Source organism: Corvus kubaryi, unplaced genomic scaffold, assembly GCF_017639235.1.
Source record: "Corvus kubaryi isolate FWS band 111438036 unplaced genomic scaffold, C.kubaryi_AGA036_p1.0 37397, whole genome shotgun sequence".
Classification (NCBI taxonomy): Eukaryota; Metazoa; Chordata; class Aves; order Passeriformes; family Corvidae; genus Corvus; species Corvus kubaryi.
The window spans coordinates 6,316,406-6,335,567 of record NW_024581136.1 but is presented as its reverse complement, the minus strand read 5'-3'; the positions used below and the strand labels follow the sequence as shown (position 1 = coordinate 6,335,567).

Sequence of the window (19,162 nt, the reverse complement as noted above, 5' to 3'; positions counted from 1 at the left end):
AGTAATGTTCAGGCACCTTATAAAAAAATTCTCTGAAAATCCCAACCACATGAAAAGAGATAAAATATTAGAAATGAAAACCAGGAGACAATGACAGGAAATACCAATACTTGACAGGAAAACATTTTACTGGCATTTAGCAGCAAACCATGGATCTAGTGAGAAGATTTTTATTTGAACCCACAGGTAGCAAATAAATCAGTACAGATAACTAGAATATTATTCCAGAATATAGATATCTCTTCTTCCAGTGTACATATATATGTACATATATGTATGGAGAATTAATAGAAAAATAATAATACATGAATACTTAAGAGCAGCAAAGCTCTTAACAGGAGGTGAGGAGGTGTAAAAACATCTGACTGTGTGGAACAGCAAGAACTATGGACAGAAATAATATCAGTATGACAATACAACTCACAAACATAGTAATTTATACTTGCAATACTCCTATTTATGCCAGCATTTTTCTAAAAAGAAAACAGCTTTATTTTATTTTACAATTTTAATAAAAAATAGAGGGGAACCCCTCAATTTTAGAGATAATTTTAGAAGGAGGAAGAAATGACTACATTTTAGAAAAGAATGATAACTGTGGCTTTCAATACTTCCTATAGGATAGGAAACCTCTGAACCATCAGTAAGACTTTTCAAGAAAAAGCAGGCAGATCGTATTTATAACCTACTGAATTATTTGTAACCTACTACAAACACAGAATAATAGTAGAAAACTGCTTGCTAAGAATAATTTAATTAGCTAAATCATTGCATCCACGTAACGTAAAACAGATGTTTCATTGTGACATCATATTAATATCAAATGCTGCAGGAAAACCTTACACTACAAGCAATGAATAAAAACCAAAAAGCTAGAATCCTTCTCCCTAGCACTTATTCACATATCAAATCTACTTTTATAAGACAAATTTAAAAAAAGGGGTCAACAAAAATTATAGAAGACTACTTCTTTGAAAGCTCAAGTTTTTAAAAAATGATTATCAATTTTGCCATGCATTAAAATGTGGTACAACTTTTTGCTTCAACTAATGGAGCAATTAGGATCATCTACAGCAAAACCCCAGCATATTTAAAGACTCTGAGCCAAGTTCAACAGGCAGTCCATTTTCTGTCAGTTCAGGATATACTCATTCCCCTTCTAGTCAAAACAAACAGTAATAACTGGAATTAAAGATTGGTTTTGTCATGGACTGTGAGTGCTGATTGAAACTTTTTCTATGGCTTGTGCATATATCCAGTCACTTGAGCTCAGAATGTGCAGCCTTTCCATCCATGGAACAGGGCTCACTTGCAGACCTACCCAGCAGCCTAAGGAGGTGGTATTATTTCTACCAAGTTGACTTGAAATTGATCAGTTGCAAAAGTTATAACAGGGAATCAGAAACACAAACCGAACAAACACAAACCTAAACATAGAAGTGCAGGCCACATGAACTCAGCAGGGCTAAAAATCTCTCAATTGTGCTGTAGGAAGTGTTAGATTTTAATAAGCAAAGCACAGAGAATGTGTTGGTCCTATCTGAGGCTCTAAGTGAAGATCCACTCAAGTTCATTCTTGAAAAGAGATAAATAATTGTACCCTGCCCTCTCCCACCATACCTCTTTCCCAAGATTCATATACTTCTTGGGAAAGCAGACCTCCTCCACCTAGGTGTAAATAATCATGGAATCACAGAATCACCAAGGCCAGAAAAGACCTTCAAGATTATCCAGTCCAACCATCAATCCAGCACCACCATAATCATCCTGAAATCATTGTCCAATTGTCACATCCAGACACCTCTTGAACACTTACAGAGACAGTGATTCCAGCACCTCCCTGGACGACTTACTCAAATAAAATGATGATTAAATGAGATGATGATTCAATAAGATGAAGTCTACCAAAGCTGTTGATGACAAAAACAAAACTTAATTTGAAAATGACACTTTTCAAGTTCATAATAAAAACAGGATAAACATGAAGCCACATCTGTAAATATTTTTTTTATGTCTGTACACAATCAGAATACAAAAGCAGTTTATTTTAAAAAATCAAGATCTCACCAATCCAAGAGATTTTTGTACTATCAGGTCTCAAGCTACAAAAGAGACTGCAGGTGCCGTTATGAAGTTCTCCATTTCCAGACGAGACCATAGCTCATCTCATCTATCCCCAGCAGTTACTGAATTGAGGTGTCTAAGGCTTAGTATTTTCAGAAGACTGTTTCCTCTGTGAACCATGACATTGTATCTTGTGACATGACCACCCCTTAAATTAATCCATTACCAAAATTATAAGAAGATGCAGAGCAGTAACTACCTGGGACACATAGTTCCATGGAACTTTGGGAAAATGCATCATTATTTCAGATGTTCTCAGTGGCCAGTCTATCTCTGAAGTTAATTTAGTGGTGTCCCCACAGCCTTTCTTTTCCTGGCTGTCTGCTCCTAAAGGAATTTTGCACGTGTATAGTCCCAATCACCTGTTGCATTAGCAGTTGATTGTGTCAAATCAGATTGGGAATCCAAATCTGGGTGGCTCACAACATGGCCGTAGAAACAAATCATATATTTAGGTTTACTCTCATGTATTTTTGGATTTTTCATTATTAATACATTAATTTATATTAATAAATTCATAGGAAAAAGTATGTTAGCCAAAGCAATCACATCTTTCATGAAAGTTATTGCAGATCAATATTGCTAGATTATTCTGTTCTATGCCACCCAATATTTGTAATTAAAATTATCCTCCTGGGATTCTAAAATTTCTCTGGTCTTAAACAATGAAATTCATTCCTAAGTGAAATTTTCCATCACCTGAAAATTACCTGTAACTGTGAAAGAAGAAAATTAATATCAAGTACCATGAGATAAATAATATATTACTCAGATTCAGGGTTTGGGTTGTGTAAATATTACTACAGTCCCAAAACAAAGTTTTCCTAAAAGATCAGACCAGTTACATTACCAGTGGCTTCAAGGCACAATAAACATCCCATAATGTACCTGCAACAAGTGTAAAATGCTTTGACAACCCCTGCATGCAAATTGTTCATAGAAATAAACATGCACTTAAAGACATCTCAACTGGCAAGACTATAAACATTCTGGTTTTGTTTTTCATTTATTCATAGGATCACAATGTATCAGGCATTAAGTTATGTGGTTAAGTAGAAATACCCATCCAACTGCTCAGGCATTCAAAAGTGGCAGCTTAGAAGTTAAACTGCGATTTTAACATTTTGTAGAAATCAAAACTAATAGGACAGTTCAAAGCTCAGCACTTAAGACTGTCTGAAAACTCTGCCAATAGCCCTCCAGATGTACATGTGAAACTCACATTTTCAGAGACAGAAAAAGAAAAGAAAATCTGCATTACAAAGCATGCAACTGAGACAAAAAAATTAACGTGAATAGTAAACTAGATAGCTATGAAATGATGGAGTATAAGTGGCCCTCACTATCAGTAATTTTCCCTGAGTTCTCTTAAAACATTACACATGTGCTTCAACAGCATGTCAGCTTTTAATATTGACTTTCTTTTTGTTGCTGTCACAGCTGGGCCTTCAGGAGAGGAAAATCATCATCATGTTTCTTCCTTCACACAAGTTGCTCGTAAAGATCACACTCCAAGCCAGAAGTAAAATTCACTTGCTGTTGCAGACAAGGTTAAAAAACCCCATATATTCCAGTGTTACTAATATTAATCTGATTTGTTTCCTTCCATTTCATTGAGAAAAGTGAGGACTTTGCAGTGTCTTACCTGTAGGTAGGTTCCTGACATGAGTGATAAAACTGACAAATGTGAGTATTAGTGAGGTGAACATTTATAAACACACTCACGTACAGGTGCATATAAAAAACCATACTCCATAGATCTTTATTTTTTCTACTGGCATGCCTAAAAGGAAAATTAAAAGCAAGCCTCGAGTTAACTGTCAATACTTATATATACTGACTGAAAAACACAGTTACTATTACAAATCTTAGATCTGACAACAGTGGTTTACATCTCTCAATATCGAATTTCACTTTAAACGTCTCCGGTATTTCAGTGCTAAAATGTAGATTTTAAAGTTGAGCATTAAGTATTTGCAACTCCCAATGAGTTACATTCAGTATAATCACTAACTTTCAAATTAAAGCTCAGATTGCAGATGATCTGCTAAGGCAGGCCTACAACCAATCATTTCTGTATTGTTCAAGCCTTTCTTTTATCCTGTTGATATCTCATATACAGCAACAGTAAATAAGTTTGAATAAATGCCTAACATCTTCATCTGAATGTCAAATACAGCCAGTTAAAATTTATCATTTTGATAACCATTTTGATAACCAATTCTGATAAACCCCATTATATGGGGTATCAGAATTGCTAAATCATATATCTGGTTGCATGCATATAAAATCACACACAGAATCACACAGAATCACCAGGTTGGAAGAGACCTTCAAGATCACCGAGTCCAACCCATGCCCTAACACCATCTCCACTAACCATGGCACTGAGTGCCACATCCAATCTTTTTTTTAACACATCCAGGGATGGTGACTCCACCATCTCCCCAGGCAGACGATTCCAGAACTTTATCACTTTTTCAGTAAAAAACTTTTTCCTAACATCCAACCTAAATTTCCCTTGGCGCAGCTTAAGACTGTCCTCTTGTTCTGTCAGTTGTTGCCTGGAAAAATAGACCAATCCCCACCTGACTACAACCACCTTTCAGGTAGTTGTAGAGAGTGATAAGGTCACCTCTGAGTCTTCTTTTCTCCAGGCTAAACAACCCCAGCTCCCTCAGCTGTTCCTCATAGAGCTTGTGTTCCAAACTGTTCACCAGCCTTGTTGCGCTCTTTTAGACGCGTTCAAGCATCTCAACGTCCTTCCTGAACTGAGGGGCCCAGAACTGGACACAGTACTTGAGGTGCAGCCACCAGTGACAAGTACTGGGGAAGCTTTGATAAAATAGCTTTGATTAATGCTCAGAGATATCCACAGTACTCTGTAAAACAAACTTATTATGTGAATAAAAGGAAAAAGTCTTACTCAGTTACATAAGTTCATCTTATTTTACAATACACAATCTTTATTCTTTTGCAGTGAAACAGTTGCATCTTTGAAGGCAAAAAAGCCCATACTCATCCAAACTGCAGTCTGGAATTAAATACATGAAAAATAAATGATACCACTGAAACATTTGATCACAGTGGAATTAACATTTCTGCAATGTTGTTAAAATAACACCATTTCATATATGAGGGGTAATATGGGGATTCAATGCAGAAGGGATTATAAAGCCCTTGTCATTCTGTTCCACAGATGATGTTACTACCTGGGAAGGCTTTAGAACTAGAATGTTTGCAGCCCAGCACAGGGATAATAGGACAGTGAATGCTGTACTGTACTTCCAAAAGCTCTTTTTATCTCTAGCAGTGTAGGGAGAACCAGCGCACAAGGCTACTTCCATTCTTATTTGTGGAAAACACGAGGTGAGAATAAGGTCAAAATAAAACTGGTACCCAAGTGGAGAAAGAAAAGACATCTCTAACATGTTCCTCAGCTTGCATACCCTTCAACATGGTCCACAAGAATACAGTATATATGGGAAAAACCCCACTGTTAAAGCAGAAAAGAAATCTGGTTAATAGGTTTTCTCCCGGCCTTTTCATGTTACTGTTGGAAGTGACATTTCTTTAAAAAAAAACCCAAACAAACCCATTTCTCAGCAGGAAAATGCCAAGTGTAACTGAAAAAGAAAATAGGTACCTGCCCCCAAAACCACTTACCAAAAACAATTGATAACTGTTGCTTTTAAACTTTTGAACTTGAATACCTAACAATGTTCTACAGATTAAATCTATAAGGTGATAAAGCAATTAACTATAAACAATTTTAGAAGTCTAATTCTTAAAAAAGCAGAGCAGTGTTGCACCACAGATTACAATGTGTTGGGATCTGTTATAAAATACATTAATCAATACTTTTCAGTTGTGATATACAGTGCAACAAAACAAAGTGTATACAGATAGCAGATACTGAAAGTCTGCACTGCCGTAAGCAAGACAGACTTTTCACAGTATTTTATATACTTTTCGTTTATTATTTTGTGTGTATGAGTGAATTTATCTATAATGCAAGTTTAAATAGATTTGAGTGTCCAAAAACATATTTATTCCAAACACTAGAGTGGGCATGTGTGTTTAGACTCTTGAAAAAGATTTTTATCTTTATAGAATCCAACAAACTTTAAAACAGAACATAAGTCAATACTCTGCAAATGAAATACACCTGTCCATTACAGCAGAAGTTTTAATCTGGGTATAAAAATTTACTTTCTTGCAGTATTTTTGTACAATTCCAAATTATTGTTGTATAAATTCCAAGGTGTTTTAATAGTAATTTCAAAAAAACCTACAGAAATACATATATCCATAATATCTCCTCCTCTTAATTGCTGTACCACAAAGCACACTGCAATAGAACTATCTGCCAAAATGGAAAGAACATGCCAACATGCAGAGGCACAGAAAAAGTAAAATATTAAAGTAATTTTATTGAACGCCACTGGGATTTTTCGAAACATTATTCTTTGATTTACAGTGAAACAAACTGCCAATAGCACCATTCCATTAAAAAACTTCTTTATGTACAAATACGCAGGACAAATTGCAGTTACCTTGGTAATCTTTTAGCATGTGGTTATTTCAAATAAAAATATTGCATAGATTTTATAATACTATACTACTTGCATAGATTAAAAGATGAAGAATGGAAAGTGTTATGAGTGCATCCTGGTTACCATGGACACATTCCATTCTTGATGTTGTTTGGAGGTGCAAGCGGTAAAGCAATTCACCATCACATTGCTTATTCCAAAGCAAACCCAAATCTAAACAGCAGCAACCAAACAAGGCTTCAGGTAAAAAGTCATTGCGATTTTTTAAACAAATAAAGCTACTAAAATATTTAAGTGAAAATTAGCAAAAAATAAACCATTTAGGAAATATCTATTGCCAAAATTAATCTGAACTGTAGATTACCAGAAGTATAGAACTATTTACATTGTATGAGAAAATAATATTTGAAATTTGTCATATGGTGAGACAGCTTTTAAGGATGTGGGTCTCATTCTTCCTTTAATTTAATCTAATTTAGAAGCTATAGAAGTAAAGACAAGTCTCACACGTCAGACTCATATTGTATAATAAGAAACCTCTGGGGGAAGTTGAAGACAGACGGTGTGAATTGTGAAACCCTGCACAAAGGCAAATATGAGAAACTTTTTCCTTCCCCAGTACACATTTTTAGGATTCCAAACTTCTTCAGATTCAGCTTTTTGCTTTGCTAAAAACTAGTAACTCAAACTAGAATTTCTCAGATTACAGACTATATGGAGGTTCATTTTTCCCTTAAATTGTTCTCCTTTAAAGAGTTAAACATTCATTGGAGAAGGAAGGTGACTCCAGAATCCAGAAAAGAACATTGAGATTCAGGAGATCTAGATTAAAACATTTTCCTCTGTCCCAGGTGAATGACCTAAATCCCCAGTCTTTGTTTTCAGCACTGGATTTGTTACTACAATCCAAGCTCTCATTCCACTGTGCAGTGAAGAAGCCATTGTGCCTTCTACTGAGAAAACGTCACATTTTCAGTTGTCCTAATGACTTTATCTCTACTAAATCCCTTCTCCCAGACTATTTTATCCCATACTATATTACTTCTCCACAGTTTTTTTTTTTAAAAAAGACAACCTGGCTTTTTGGCTGGGTTTTGTAGATTGGAGGAGACCTTAAAATTTTGATTTCAAAATTAGAATATTCAAATTCTTCTATGACTCATTTTATCATTTTATCTTATTTTCTCTTGCACACTATTGTTGCATTTTTACTACAATTTCAAATGAATCTATTGGTTTTAAAACAATTCACTTCCATGTACTTTGGTTAAGAAATTGCCCGTTTCACCCTCACGTAAATCTTTACAAAATAAATGCAGAATAAATATCAGCATTACTGAAATATAATAAAGGAGACAAATATATATTAAATTAGATACTTCTAAAATCATGATCTGTATAACTAAGCATCTTTCACTTAATTGGTTGCTTGAGGCCAGTATCTGCTAATTTGTTGCCTAAGAATTTGTAAATCTAGGCTCAACTTCCAACATGTTAAGTCAAATGCTTTCACTAGATAAATATTTTAAATTCTGAAATTAATTGGTAAAAAATTCCATCTTAGCTGCTTCCTTCATCTTTCCAATCCCTGTTAGTTTACATGCAATTTTATTTACAAAAAGGCATCCCTCTTGTCATAGTTTTTTCTACTCTGACTCTAACATAGTTGCATCTAATTGAGAAGCTGATACCATAGTACTGGATTTTTTTACTTTATAGTGAAGTTTTTCATACAGTTGCATTTAAATCCACACTGCAGCTTTGACTGCATAAGAAATAAAGGAAAATTTGAGTTGCACAACAGAAATCTTCAGGCTTAGACAAAGCTATGCTCATTCTGCAAGTGAATGAAGCTGAGGCTTCTAGGTCACTTTAAAAATGCAAAACAGGTATACCTTAAAATTTTACATAATTTTCACCAAGAAAAGGTAACCGTGTATTGTGTCTAAACTATAGAACCAGCTAGCACTGGCAATGGACAGGTATTTACAAAAGAACTAAAATGAAATGTTTCATAACTTTAGAAAGAGCTGGAGTGAGGCTATCCTTAGGCATGGACACTGACCCAGCTCAAGCCAATGCTATTTTGATCCCTATGGGATAAGCTGCTGTGGAACGGTAACATACACGGGCAATTGTTTCATGCGAGGCTACAATGGCATATTGTGATTAACTTAAAAGCAAGAATGTAGATCTTGTAGATCTTGTGAAGAATCATTTTTTCCTTCCTGCCTCCAAAACCAGTGAGACTCTGTAACGAAAATATATGACTGGACAAAGCAGACTATTTTGAGAGTTCTGATTTGGTTAATATGCAAGAATGTGCACACCAGCAAATGGAGCCTGAAAAAGAGGACCACGCTGGTTTCAGGGCTGGTGGTGGTATGTAGCTCAAAATTGCTGACAGGGTTTGACCTCTTTCATTGAAAAAGAAAGTAAAACAGACTATCAAGAGTTAGCAGTTAATTAAGTCTTAACATATTTAGGGTTCTAAGAAGTCTTTGAAGGACAACTTTTTCAGAGCAAACACAAAAAAATGAAACACATCTGGGTGCAATAGTGCAAGAGTCCACCAAACTGAAATTAAACTAAAGCACTGGTGCCATTCCACATTTCAGGGATGAACAACAGGAAATCAAATAGGTACTAGCTGCTGCCTGTTACGTCTGTGAAATCGGATGCTTTTTGTTCTTTTGGCAATTTATTAACTTTCTTCTCAAATTTAAGGTAGGGCTTACAAGGTCCCTGCTTCATTTGACAACTGATACAAAATGCTAACATCTGCATTTGCTATAGTATAGGAAATTATACAAATTACTATTTTGTCTACACTGATAGGATTACATCTCTACAGTCTTCTGATGTGCACTCATGAGAAGAAAAAATAGGTCTCTTTGGCATTTACTAGACATTGTCCATTTTTCAGTCTTTTTTAAGAGATGTCCATTTCATATATGCCAAAGAATCTAAAGTGTAATGCCCAGCTGTGCTAAAGGAACTATTCTACAAGAAAAACTCATACACATCATTGGGTTGAAATTCTGGACAACAGTGTGTACTTGAAAGTTTGTACATATTCTTCTCAGGACCATGTTAGTCATCATGCAAACCCACATACTTCCCTTCCCTATGTCTGCTTTGGTTTTGGAGAAAAAAAAGTATTACTATTAATAGCAAGAAAAGCTAAAACAATTTAGTTAGCAAATAAAAATACATCAGTGACTGGAGCAGAGCACAGAGGTAAAGACAATGACACACAGAAAAAAGATAACTTCCTGGTGTAAAGGCAAACTGTTTCGTGCAGTGCTTTTAACAAATATTTCAAGCTCATGAAGAAAAAGAGAAGTGTCTCAGTTCCAAAATTTCACATGTAGCAACTATGAAGCTGATAATTTTTCCATCACTTCACTCACACTCAGAAACATCAACCCACTTAAGCCAAGGGATAAGCTTTGCCTGTGTGTGTGCATGACTACTAAAGGCTCCCACTGACAGCATCTGAAGAACATTTTAGTAAAATACAGGAGGAAGATATAATAAAAAAGCTTGGAAATAATAATTGTCTTTTCCTTTGGGGAATGCAGTAGTTATATTTGAGCACAAAATCTGTTGTCTTGCCATGGTCTCCTCCCCTTCTCTCAGTTACATACCTGGTTTATTCCTATTTTAGTATCTTTCTTCCTTGGTTTTCCCAGAGCTTGTGGGTGGGAGAGAGAACAAATAAAAAGTGAAGAAAGTAAGAAAAAAAGTAGGTAAAGCAGTTTATCATAGCTGCTTACAGCACAGGTGCTTTGGAAGCTAAGGTCTACCTTTATACAGACTTGTGCACACAGATCAGAGAAACAATACAAGAGTGAGAGACAATGCAGAAGGGAGGGGATGTGCTGAAGGGAAAGCAAAACTATCAGAGGGAATAAAATATTACTCTAGAGGATCAGAGTCTTCAATTATGAGCATGATACTTGCCATTTATTAATGTGATTAAACAGGCAGACCTAGATCAGACTGCCACAAAGAGATTATTCCACTACTTAACAGAACAAAGGATGCAAGCTAAGTGCAAGACATAACATTCCTTTCTAGATGGGTAAGACACTGACAGTTTTAATTTAAAACCATTTCTTTTGGTTTTGTCCTTCTTAATTCAGTTTCAAGGACTCCTTGTTGGAATTTCAGGTCAAGTCTATGCTTTAAATTTCTTTTTTTCTTTTCTTTTTTCCTTTTTTTTTTTTTTTGAGCTTGAGTTTGTTTCCTCTTTATTAGAGTAAAAAAACCCAAACAACAAAACAGAGCAGTCAGACTACTGCTATCTGTATAAAATGTCCTGAAGTACAGCAGTGTTACAGTGCAAAGTAATTTTTAGGGAATCTGCACCTCTTTTAGCAGGGTCTGTACATATAACTGGCAATCTCTTCTATTACAGATGAAGTCTTACTTAAATCATCCCACAGCTCTCTTCTTGGATACTTCTTATCTTCCTGATTTGCATATATCTGCCACCAGTTTAATCTAATATCTGCTGAAAACTGTTTTCCTATATTCTTAAGTGGGCAGCTCACTTTTAGCACTGACATCTCCTACTCTAAATTTTGAGAAACATCTATTGCACTGGCCCCTAAAATCTCATCACATTTTTAAAGAACAAACTAACACTATCAGTGTGTTTTTCAAAGTTCCCTTGCTGTCTATTTACAGCTTTAATACCACCTCAAATCAAGGAACCAAATTCTAGGAAACAGGAACACTAGGATTTTTTCAGTCCAATTTTAATTACTCGTTTTATATGAAACTTAACATTTGTTATCTGTAGGTTTCAGTCTCATTGTAAACTGCATAGGAGGAAACAACTGTACAACTCAGCTGCAGCACCAACTTAGCAAAAGCTGAAGTCTATCATTATCATTTGTCGTGATAATTCGATGCGTACATATACTAAAACATATATTGCATTTTCTGTCACAAGTATCTGCTTGATTTTGTGATGCTTTCCAGCTATGCAGCTTCTCTTGCCTGCAATCCCCATCTGCTGTTATTCCTTTCACTCTATTGTTCATTATCATCCTATTTTGTTATTTAGAACTCTGGCTTCAGACACTCTCCCAGGCTTCTGCTTCTACAGTATTGAGTTTTTCAGCAATGATTTTTATAATTTTACTGTGCACTAGTGTTCATTCTTCTAGTTCCCACCCTTCTTCAGACAATTTGTGTAATTCAGGTTTCAGCCAAAAAATGATGTTTACACTGGTTGTACCCAGTGCACAATTTTAATCTAATTTAGTGAAGCCCATCCAAAAGCTGCAGGCACTTTTACTTTGGTTTAATTCAGGCTTATTTCAGTTTAACACAAACTGATTCAGTTTATATCCAATCAAAATCAAGCAAATTTTTACAATAAAAAACCATAGAGCAGTTTAGACCAGCAACTTCATTTAAAAATAATTTTTAGGTTTCACTGGTGCATCTTTACATAAGACTTTCATAGCCTATCTCACTTTGAGATAAAAATTCTGAACCTTTTCTCGCTTTGCCTTCTACACTTCTTGCCTTTTTCCTTCCCTTGAACACTTTGCTTAGTGCATTTAATTACTTTTGATAAATGAAAGAAGTATAAATATATGGTATGCCTAGTCAAGTAAACATATCTGATAGCTCTTCATCATAAATGCTATTGTGTATATGGAAAATGAAATAATGTAGACTGCTCTTGGTTAATAAAGGCAAAAGAAAAGAAGAAATAATTATTTTTCTAACTTGAAGCCAGAAAAAAGAAAACAAGACAACAGGTAAGAACACAAACTTACCTTTGGTAACACAAAAGTAGAATTACTCCTGAAGTATCCCAACACAGAGAACAAGATTGATAAGGATTTATTACCTAAGTAAGGCAAGCAAAAAATATAACTCAGTCTTCTTTGTTTCTAAAGAACAAACACTACCAATAATGAACACGTGAACATCACTTGGTTACAGCAAGAAATGTTCACATTATTAAGCAGAAAGTAGTCGTGATTGCTTACCTTGAGAAACTATTACACCTTCATGACCTGAAAATCATCCTTATCAGGGAGGACTAGATAAAGTATGATACTTCTAAAGAAAGCCACAAATATTAAAACCATGCATAAAACTCAAAATTGGAGCTTAAACATTGCAATTCTGTGAGATCCTGCTATCTGTATATTAAAGACTAGTTGTAAGTAGACAAAACCCAATACACTCTAGGCTACCAGTGATATAGTAAAACCAGAGTAATAGTGAATTAACTAAGATTACTTTATCATCTTTAACATACCTTAATTGAAACTGGTATGACAATATTCCAACACATCTTCAAATGACAGCTCAAACACTACTGAAAAAGAATTTTATAAACCCACATGACAGCACTGCATTATCATAGGGTTAACTAAGAACTCAACTTCACAAGTAATAATCATCCTGTATCAGTTATATATCTAATTTCAAATCAATAAATGAATGTTTCACAGGGTTAAGCATTTGGTAATGTTTGTGGGGAAAAAAAAGCCAAAACAACCACCTTCCAAAAAAGAGAAATGAGTCTTCTGGGAAGGTAAAAACCCACCATTTACATTGCTGTATGTGATGCCTTCTTTAGAGAAATCTTGCTCCACTAATAAGGAAAGCCCTGAAATTCCAGCATTGCCAGTGCAACACATCACAAATTGCATTTCAGTTGTTAAAAGTCCAAATTTTCCTATGTCAGTTCTTCTGCTGTATTACATCTTCAATACTGCAGCATGACCAAAGAATTCCCAAATCTTTCCCAAAACCTTATGGATAAGATCTAGCCACTGCATACATTCAGAGGTGGCACATCATGGAAGAAGTGAGAGGTACCATCAGGCATCCAAACCACAACACGTCACGGCACTGCTAAATCAACTTATTTTAGCTTTGGACAGACACCTGACAACAATATTCATGTTTTTCCAGTGCAGCATTATTTCCCCAGAGAAACTGTCTCCATTTTCCAAGCAGCAGCTCTACTGTTTACTTTGATGTCTGAATTAGAGACAGCAAAAATGCAAAGGAGATTTCCCTATGTATTTTAGGCTTAACAAACATTCTCCTGATAATTACTGCTTAATACTGTGTAATACCATTACCATGAAAATGTTTGATTCTTTTGGAAATATACCTTTTCAGCATAGCAGAGCATTTCCTGAGCTGGTACAAAATGGCTGCCTTCTCCTGGTCTCATCAAGCTATACTTGAAATATTTCTAATTTAAAACATCAACAAGAAGTTCCTAGTTCTATGCAGTTGAAGTCCTCCATACAAATAGCTCATAATAAAAATATAATTTTTTTAAACTCCCTCTTGAGAAATTTCTATGCTCTTTTTGTTTGTTAAGAACACAAATCTCTGTTTGAAAAGTCAAAGAAGAGACTTGAATAGAATTGGTCCAGGTAGGTAATAACTGCCATCGTTCATGTTTCAAATGCAAAAAAAGGAGTAGAATTTTGAAAAAGGTTCATCTCCCACAAATCTTTACTTAAAATAAGACTTATCTTTCAAAAAATTGTTTTGTGTAACATGAAATTAATTTCAGCTCAATGCCTATTAGAACATCTGTTAATTCCTCCCCCCCTCCATCCATCTGGCTTAAGCACTTCAAATGGCATCTGCTGTCAATCAAATAGGTTACATATCAAATGTTATCATAAAGACTTAAAAACAAGCCCAAGACATAGCAGTTAACTTTATAGTACCTTTTTCCCAAATGGATGAGGTATCCTTGCAGGTTTAATAAAGCATGAAGGTACTCACAACTGAAAATCAGCCAGCCCACAACCACTACAACGATCATTTATTAATGTCTCCTAAAATGGAAAATGATAATTTGGTGGGGTTTTTTGTTTTGGTGTGGGGATTTTTTTGGTGTTATTTTTTTTTCTTAATTTAAAAAAAATTTTTTTGGGTTATGTTGTTGATGTGGTGGTGGTTTTTTGTTTGTTTGCATTTTTGTAGTGTAGGACTTACAGAGATCAGTCACAGAACTGGGTTATTTATTGAAAAAGGACTTTAAAAAAAATGTTCTTAAAGATTTAAGTGCTGTAGGTTCATAATCTTTGCTCACAACTAAAAAAGCCAGAAAAAACCTTTATTTCTAAAATGAAACAACTAATTATAGGACCTTTTAAGCAAATACTGTAGTAGCCATTATCCAAAATAATTTGCTGTGCTCAGAATGTATTGATTTAATCAGAAACTGATTGAAGATGTAGAGGCGAACACTAAACAATAGGAGCAATGAGGGGTAAAGAACAAGAACATTCATCAGGACTGTTTGCCCAGCTACTTACACTGTTTGCTCATCTACATGTCCTGTGTATATTTGTTATAGAGAACCCAGATGCTGACCTCTGCCCAAACACACAATTCTGCAGTTCCATATTTGAGAGAGTTCAGTTATCCTGGCTGTTACAGGAGCAGATCTTATGTAGAATACTGCACAGAACAATGGCAGCCTTGTGAACGTACCAGGCTGGTCTTTTGAGGGTAAGTAGCTGAACATTTTACTAACGTGACAAAATCTTCTGATTAGTGTAGCATTCATTAAATGGTGACAGATGCTAGTATTAATTACATGTTGAGCGGATCATTTTCCCATTACATTTCTTTTGTTACCAGCTTCATCATTCCAGTTATCAGCCTGCCCTATAAGCAGATTAAGCACCAGACTTTTTTTGGGGGGTGGGGGATGTGTGTCTATATTCCTTTTTTGACCAAAATGAGCGACCGATCTTTCCTACACTACCCCACCATCTGGATTCCTCTCTTGCACTTTTCAAAACCTGTATTTATCATCTATTACACAATTTATAAGAAATGTTGGTTATTTGTGTGGCTCTCTCAAGCCATCTTATATTTAATGTTGAAAGCCATAGGATTAATTGCTTGCTTTGTACAAACACATAAAATCTATTGTTGTTTGTGATAAACCTTGCCAAATTATAACTGGCATATCAAATATTAATTTGGCATTTCAAGATTGAAAAACATTTACAATGAAAGGTAATGGAAAGGCACATGTGAAACAATTTGCCATCCCTCATGTCAATCTTGAACAAAAAGACTCCCATCCTATGTAACACTACATGCACTCAAAACAAAAGCTATTCACCATTCCCATGAATACTAGCAGGATCCCTAGTACACATTTTATGGCCAAGAATCATTTTTTATTTATGTTTACCCTGACAAGCACACCAATTTCTTCTTCATAACAACTCAGAACAGTCCTGGACAGGAAAAAGAAAACAAATTAATAAAATAAAATTTGAGAAGTACAAGTGGCAAATTCATCATTTGGAAATAATTTCTGCCATAAACCAAAAAGTTATAAATCAAAAGTTGACAGGAGAAATTGGAATAATAACTAATTGAAGGATGATAAAGAGTCATTAATATGATTTTGGTAGAGAAAGTTAAATACAATCCTAAAATTTAAATCACCCAGGACTTTCCAGAAGACATGGGGAAGTAACAATGCTTTTGCACATGGAACTTCTTAGGCTTATTATTATTAAGAATAAAAGTACTAATGGGAAGAGATGCAGTGAAAAGATATGAGAGTGACCAAGAAGCAGAGAGTCTGTTTCACAAGTGGAGACTGAAAAAACAAAACAAGCCCTATCCAGAGCACATATTTATTAAATGCATACAATATATCATATATATACATACACATATACAGCATTGCTACCTACACACAAGATATCCAAACAAAATGCATGTAAGTTAATCTGCATAACTGCACTTCTAACCATCAGAGAAGTGATGATCTGGAGCAGTTGTTCTGTGTGAAGTAGCAGAGGAAAAAAGTGTCACTACCTTTGAAACACATAAATCCCATTTCTCCTATGAGGATCTATTATGTGGTTGGATGAAACAGTAGGCACTGGGACTGGATGACCTGAAGTTGTCTCTTTCAGTCTTACATTTCTGCAGTGGAACTGGCAGGTGCCCACGCAGGGGAAACGTGGAATCGTTTCTGTGCATTTGTAAAATTATGATTGCTGACTTAAAATAGCTACTACATCATTTCACTGATGGCTCGGAAGATCTCTCCTTCCATACAATCCAGCTGGATGAACTGTATTCTGTAAATGCTCATTTATGCAATTAGGTTTCTTGCCCTAACACATTCTTAAGATCTTCTGTATTCGTACAGGATTTCTGGTTCTGTGACAGTTTGACTTTATAGTTAGCTGATATCTGGAAATCCTGGACATGACCACAGGTCCACAAGCCTTGGAGCTTTATAAGACATGCCCAGTAAATTGATAACTTCATCCTGAAAGAGATGAATTTACTGCTCACGTAAAGCCCAAGTAGACCATTCAAAGAAGGGCAACACTTGACAGAATTATGGGAGCTTACATACAAATCCACCATGCAGCCACAAACTCCCCTTTTTCTTTTAAAGAAAAACAACAGACAGTTCTGAAACCACTCACTTCCAAGAATGGGACTATTCAAAGTAACAGGTTTCAGCATTCATGTAACCATGTACCTGGTTGGAGGCTTAGACTGAGGCCTTTCAGGCAAAGACTGTTATTTATCAGGAGACTGCAAAATAGCACACGGGGAACATGAACCAACAACAAGGCCTCCTCCATGCTAACACAGGATGGCTAAATATATTTTACATGAGACACAACTTGGAACATCAGTGATGCACATACCTTCAATTGCTATTTCTGACACAGGTCTTTTCTCAGGAGATTCCACAGCCTGTAGAAAGGTTAACTAGCATCTAGAAGTTTTACATGTACAGAAGTTAAACCTGGAGACACTGCTTATGTGAAGGTCTTTTGAGGAGTACTGAATTTAAAATTTGAGTGAATGACGAAGTTTTTCTGGAATCATTAGCTTCAAAAAATATAGTGATATATTCAAATACATACATTCACTGCACAATACTCAAATGATCTTGTTGCCATAAAATCAAAGCTGAATTTTTTAAATAATTCAAACCAATTATTTTTCAATGACACCAACTTCCTGGTAATGCTTTGTACAATGAACATTTGCAGAAAAATTTGAACTTACTTACACTGACAGCTATGAAGCTTTTTTGCATGGTTTATGTTAACTGACTTTGGTTTGTTTTCAGGATATATTTGGGCAGCTGAAAACACACCCAAGAATAGATACCTGAAGTGTGTGACAGGAAACAGATACGACAACCAAAAACTTGACAACAGTAATAATAAGAAGAACCATCTTATTTTTATCATCTGAGTGCAAAAATGAATAGCAAAGACCCTACAGCACTCAATCACATTCCACAGACAAGCAGAGCACTCATAGGATTCCTATGGGGTCAGTGGGACAGGCCCACTACAAGAGTTCAGCTACTGAAAAGCACATATTTCCCAGTTACTGTGCAGTAGTTCTTCCCCTAAAGTACATATGCCCATTATTTTTGTTTACTTTATGAAAAAAAACTGAAAACTTCCTCCTAGTTTAAAAATATGTTGGGGTTTTTTTTGGTTCCAGTGAGACATTTAAAAAACTTTCTCAGAAAAGTTTATTGCTTACTCCCCTGCCTTAAGTCTGATCACCCTGAAAGTGCAGCTAAACTTACATTTTCTTAGAAGGAGTACTTAAGGATTTGTTGTTTATTTGCGTTAAATGTAGCACCACATTTATTTGTGAGGCATTTCTGAGAGTACTTACGTCTGTTTTAAGGGTACAAAATCACGATGTGCATACACTACACTGCAAGGCTACTAACTCACCATTTTGATAGATTTTTATTTCCTCCTTTCCTCTGGTTCCTCACCCAGAGCCGCATCCCACAGGCTCGGGAAAGTCCAGGTAGAAGGAATCTCCCACATACTGAGGCTCCTCGTCTTCACTCATGCCTGGAAATACCCTTTTTAGCAGCCAGCCCTCACGCAACCCAGCCCTCGGGAGGCCAGGCCAGCGGCACTTACTGGTGGCGCCTCCAGGGCCGCTTCCTGGTTTACGGGGCCCCCCGTCCTGCCTAGGCATGGAGACGCTCCTTCCCCAAGGGCAAGCCCTCGCTAAAGCCGCTGTCGTTTCAGGCCGCCGGTCTGTCTTCCTTCCCTTCCGGGCGGTGAAGAAAGCGGCAGCCCCGCCGCCGCCATTTTGGGACGCCGGCAAGCGGTCTCCATGGCAACCAGGAAGGGGCGGACATCGCGCGGGGTCACCGCTAGCCCGGCCCCCTCTTAAAGGAGCAGCCGCGGCGGTCCCGCGGTGCCGGGCAGGGTCTGACCCCCGCCGCTGGTGCCATCAGCGACCCGCGCCCCGGCCGCCCGGAGTGGGGACATTCCCGCGGACCCGAGGTGACGACCCCGGCGGAGGGATACCGACCGCCGACCGCGGCTCCGCCGAGCGCAGCGAGCGGGCCTCGCTCCAGGCCGCGGCGGGGGCTGCGCGGGGGGCGGCAGCCGGGGCAGGGGCCGCCCGCCGGCCCGGGGCGCGCG

The 19,162-nt window shown here is 36.7% G+C and overlaps 1 protein-coding gene and 1 long non-coding RNA gene across 2 annotated transcripts in view; one reads left to right on the top strand and one right to left on the bottom strand.

The window, feature by feature from the left end:
• Nucleotides 1-16,340: 16,340 nt before the first annotated feature.
• LOC121671231 lies at nt 16,341-18,872 on the bottom strand. Its single transcript, XR_006018440.1, has 2 exons — nt 18,650-18,872; nt 16,341-18,577 (listed from the first exon to the last, which is right to left on the bottom strand). It is a non-coding gene; the product is annotated as an uncharacterized LOC121671231 (long non-coding RNA).
• A 65-nt stretch (nt 18,873-18,937) lies between these two features.
• TRIP12 (thyroid hormone receptor interactor 12) overlaps nt 18,938-19,162 on the top strand; it is a 79,971-nt gene continuing 79,746 nt past the window's right edge. Inside the window, exon 1 of the mRNA XM_042042513.1 lies at nt 18,938-19,021. The gene's annotated coding sequence lies outside the window, so the exon portion shown is untranslated. The remainder of the gene's footprint in view (nt 19,022-19,162) is intronic.